This window comes from Passer domesticus, chromosome 1 (genome assembly GCF_036417665.1).
Source record: "Passer domesticus isolate bPasDom1 chromosome 1, bPasDom1.hap1, whole genome shotgun sequence".
Classification (NCBI taxonomy): Eukaryota; Metazoa; Chordata; class Aves; order Passeriformes; family Passeridae; genus Passer; species Passer domesticus.
Genome location: NC_087474.1, coordinates 40,461,264 through 40,466,480, shown reverse-complemented (window position 1 = coordinate 40,466,480; position 5,217 = coordinate 40,461,264). Strand labels below are relative to the sequence as shown.

The following is a 5,217-nucleotide window of genomic DNA, read 5'->3' as shown; positions in this document are numbered from 1 at the left end:
TAATTATGTATCACAAGCTGAGAAGGTGTATAAGTGTTTGCAAGATTGGATTTTTGGATAATAAATCCTTCAAGGCAGAAATTTTATTTTAAAGTATACATTTGTACGTGAAAGCTGTTTCAAAACAATCTAGAATGTGACTTTGAAACATGCCAGCTATTTTTGCACCAGCTCCTCATGTGGCCATTCTTAATCCAAACAGAGGCTCTTTCTGAAGTTGCTTTGAGCTAGTTTGGAAGTGGATTAGCATAAAGGCCTCCTTACTGGGGCATTAGAGTGAGCACAGGAGGAGAAGGGCCATGGAGCTGCTTTTGTGGGGAAACTTTGGCCAGGCTGTTTTCCCACATCCATACAGCTCATCACAGTAGGGCCCTGATATTGACTGGAGCTTTTCTCTGCTCCTGCACCTCATAAGCATTTATGACTGACAGCACTGAAGACTATTGAGTTGTTTGAGCTGTTTATAGCTGTACTCTTTTTTGAAGCATAAGAGATATCTCTTTTGGGTAGATTTCCTCCTGGTAGCAAACTGTCACTTCCCAGGTTTTGTGCTGCAGTGAGATGAATGCTTAGAAAGCAGGATATACTCGATTTTATTCATAAAGCATTGCTCATGTGATGGAACATCCTGGCTCCATCTAATTAAGTGATAATTCACCATGGGCAGGAGCGTCTTTCAAAGCGGTTATTGACTGCCTCAGCTGGATACCTGAAGGGCTCATGCTGCAGGCCACACATCTGGAAGAGCATTAGTCTTCTGGGAGTTTATTTTCCAGGATGCTTTACTAATATTAAGTAAGTAGTTTTGCCCTGTGTTAAGGTTTTTCTGCTTTATGTGGTGTTTATAATCTACACTGAGAGTAATGCCTGGCTTTGTGGAGCACAGCAGTGTCTGTCTGACAGTGATGTGAGAGCCAAGACAGCTGAGTGCAGTCATTTCCTCTTCCAGGTGAGTTACCTGAATAGGGTCTGTTTGCCCTCCTTAAAGGCCACTAGGGCTAAACTTTGCTGGAGAATGTATGGAGCTCTGATCAGGGCTTTACTAGTGCTTGTTCTCTTTTCTGCCTTTTGTTTAGTTTTTTTGGAATGAAGCTTCAAAATCAAATGTAAGAAAGAAAGATCAGAGTGTAGGATGAGTGGAGAACAGAAGCATACACAGCCTCTGAGAGAGGGGAGAAAAGGGCATGTTGAACCATTTGTGAAAAGAAAAGGAAGAAATTGTAAGTACCAAAAAGTTCAGAAGAGAAAAGGGAGAGTCAGGAAGCAAGTAGCATCTTTAACAGAACATGGAGGAGCTGAGGATAAGGGAAATATAGTTGCAAGAAATGCTGAAAAAGGATTGCTGGTAGGAAAGATGGACTATGAGAAGGTGTATGATCAGTAGGATTTGTGATGGAAGGGAGGAAGCCTGGAAAATATCTGGTTGGAAGCTATGTGGATAGCGTTGCAAATCTGCGATCCAGAAAGGCAATGGAAGAAAAGACTCAGAAACTCCAACGAGTTTAGGCACAGGCAAGAAGGAGGCTGGTAGCTGAGGGGATTAGGCACTTTGGGGAGCTGATCTGTAATCCTTAGGTTATAGGGAAAAGTGCTCAGGCTGATCAAAGTATGAAGATAGAAGCTACTGCTAAGAAGAGAGAAGGTAACTACGAAAGAGTTTCACACAAAGAAGCTTCAATGTCATCCAGGACTTGTACTGAGTTTTGATTCTTGTTTACATACCTTGGCAGCTGCATTTTGGCTTCACAGCTCTGCAGGAATAGATTTTGTGGCAGTAGTGAGTAACTTGTGTTTTACCCTTCCCATGAAAGAGTGCAAGAACAGTTTGAGTTAAGATATTTCTTTGCATTGCTGAGCCCAGTGCCTCCACAACCACAGGTGTCCTGTGGGCCTTCAGGCCTGGCACAGAACAATGCAGAAAACAAATAATCTTTGCTTTGTGTCTTGAGTTTATATTCTGTTAAACTTTGTGAAAAGTCATAGCATCTGACTTAGTTAATGTAGCAAATTCCTGTGTATCTCTCTCTTGCTTAATGTGGTCTTAGTATGAAAACTTGTGTTGCATTATGTTGTCAGGAAATATCATTTATATATCTACATATAATTTATTTGAAAACATAGACAATTTGTTGGTGAGAATGTACATGGTGAATTATCCATCTGTAACAGAATTTTGAGAGGCTCTTCCCTCACCTTTATTCTTTCTTGTGGAAAATACTTTCACCCTTCTTCTTCTCTGTTGTGGAGTAGATAAATACACATAGAACACCAGACTTAGAAAATAGTGTCAACTGCAGATTCCTTCTTGTTCTTTTTCCATCCCCAAGCTAAAGGAGGTGAGCTGGAGATTGTCAACGCACTAGAGAGTTATGGAGATAGTCTGTTACCTATCACTTGCATGTAAGTACAGCAATATCTTGCTGCAGTCTGCTGTAGACTGTGAGCATTGTTTTCCTGTTGTCTGCTGCTCATGGTGGTCATTTAGGACAGGAGAAGTGAAATGTTGCACGGAGTTATTGGGCAACAGAGCCAGCCTGGGTCTTGTCAGTGCTGCACTTGCACTTCTTGTATGGCTTATCCTCCATTGATTCAGGTGGTTCCTGCTGCCACACAGCCACTTACTAATTCTTCCCCTCCACCCCAGAGGCATCGGGGAGAGAACTGGAAGAGTAAGAGTGTGAAATCTCATGGGTTGAGATGAAGACAGTTTAATAGGTAAAGAGAAACTGCATACACAAGCAAATTAAGCAAGGAATTAATGCATTGCTTCCTGTGGGCAGGCAGGTGTTCAGCCATCCCCAGGAAAACCGGGCTCCATCACATCTAATGGTTACCTGGAAAGACAAACAACAATGCTTTGAATCTTTTTCTCTTCCTTCTCCTTCTCCCAGATTTTTTTCTATGCTGAACATCATGGTATACAACATGGAATATCCCTTTGGTCTGTTGGCTGTATCACCAGCTGTCCTTGCTGTATCCCCTCCCAGTTCCTTGTGCACCCCCAGCCCACTCACTGTGGGGGCAGTGTGAGAAGCAGAAAAGGCCTGTGTGAGAACATCTGAGCAGTAGCAAAACCACCCCTCTGTTATCAACATGGTTTTCAGGATAAATCCAAACCCCAGCCCCACGCTATCTAGTGTGAGGAAAATTAACTTTACTGCAGCCCACTGCTGTAACTGCCAGTCAGGTAATAATATGATTAAGACATAAGATTTTATTTCTCTATTAATCACAGAGTTTGGCTTTTATGGCCAATATATTTTGTTTACAGGTTAGGTGAGGTTCTTATTTTGTTGCTTTAATGTGAGGCTAGCAGAAAATGTTTCTTTTTCTATGTCAATAAAGAAACCCCAGAAGTAGCACTTGCTTGTGTGTGTGTAAGATAGTAGTTTTTGCTGTCATAAATATTCTTTAAAATATAAGGTCTTTTCAGTACTAAATTTAGAGTTTTGCTGTTGTAGAAGTTTAACAGTCTTGGAAAAGGCTAACCACACAAAAGTATTTTCTGAACAGTGGCAGGAAGGTCTGGTACAACCTTCTAGAGTTAACTTCCTAGAAAAACAAGTGAGTTTACTTTAATTGTTTGGGACTATGTCATGATGGCTTTAGTTCTGTAGCAACTGGATTTAGCCAAAAGGTGTTAGACAAAGTGTAGATCAGTTGCATCAGTTCTGCACCTTCAGAGGGCACCTAGGCAGACTCTGCAGTGAAAGAAAATGTTGTGCATATTCAGCAAACCAGGAATAAGGCATCTCTCAGGCCTTATGGTGATGTAGGAGCTCATAGTGGGATTAGAGGATTTCTCCCATTCAGTCTGTCACAACCAGTGGATGGTGATGTTTTTAACTGGCTGGCAAGTATGTGGTAATGTTCAGATAGGACAGACACTGCTCAGTCTCAGGTTGAATAGGTCCTACACCCCTCTGAGTAGTGAAATGTGTCATTAGTCGTGTTTTGGGAATCAGCTCATTGGCTCTGTGACATGGTAAGCAGGTAGGCGTGGTAGGCAGCCTGAGACCATTGTGCCACGAATGGGTTGGAGACACTTTTCCTGCTAAGAGTAGATCAGGTTTGGTGACTTTCGCACGTCCTTGTGTTTTTCTGAGTTTTGTGCTGGAATCTGCACCTCCCAGTCCCTCTTTCTGGGAGGAAAGGAACAGAAGGAACACTAGCATGGATTCAGTATATCCTGCCCCACAATTCTGTTCCATACCCAGGTTAAACAGATCCTCTGGAAAGCAAAGTGGCTTGGCCCCAGCTGCACCCAGTCCTACCTTCTGGGGTCAGTGAACATGTAGGGCAGTGAGAGTAGAAGCCTTTCTCTCAGATAGCTGGGACAATGAGATGTGTGGAGACATGAGTTCTTCTCGAAGCATTTTCAGGTGGAAGCTACAGGCAATATTTGGGCTGGGTGGAAGGAGTAAGGCTGTTGTCTACGTGTTCCCTGCAGCAAGCTTGTAATACCTGCCTGACAAGTGTCACAAAACCCAAATGAGTAACTCCAGCAGGCTTGAATTCAGCATGCTTTTCCCTGAGTGAATTTCCATTTGTATTTGTGTCACTTGTTCAGATTTCTCCTAATCTAATGGTAATTTCCATCCTCTGAAGAATGGCAAAGTAATCAATCTATTTGACTTTCCTTCAGATGATAGATGGAAAAGCTTTGAAAACACTGAGCAAGGCTCATACCTGCACCAGGTGATGTATTGCTGTCCCAGGGCCACCTGGAAGTTTCTGCCTCAGAGTATCTATCCTGTTTGCATATCAACTCTTAGAAACCTGATAGGAGGCCAATATAAAGTGAATATAAAGTCAGAGAGAAATGTTTAACATCTTCTTAATTTTGAGGTCTGTTTTCAATATTTTCAGTGTACCAGTTCAGCTGATTAAAACAATCTCACCCATAATACCTCCAACCACTGTCAGCTAAAATGGACCTTGAGCAACAGAATATCTGGTGAGCCTGCCCTAAATGAGTCTGTTGTGTTTAGTGTACACATGACCTGTTCTGTAGACCACTGAAGGTGATTAATCTCCTTTGTTCTGCAGTATAATTGCATTAAGATCACAGGATTATTTAATGAGGTTTAGCCATGGAGATACTAATCTGTATCTGGAATGTGCTCCTTAAGCTGCTCCATCTAGATCTTCAAGCTCAGACTCTGACAATTAAGGTGAAAGTGGTTTTGTCTGCACAGGAAAACTCAAGAATTGGAA

The 5,217-nt window shown here is 42.1% G+C and overlaps 1 long non-coding RNA gene across 1 annotated transcript; it reads left to right on the top strand.

The window, feature by feature from the left end:
- Positions 1-4,041: 4,041 nt before the first annotated feature.
- LOC135287813 (uncharacterized) lies at positions 4,042-4,957 on the top strand. The gene is made up of 3 exons (XR_010351317.1): positions 4,042-4,069; positions 4,646-4,698; positions 4,870-4,957. It is a non-coding gene; the product is annotated as an uncharacterized LOC135287813 (long non-coding RNA).
- Positions 4,958-5,217: the final 260 nt, after the last annotated feature.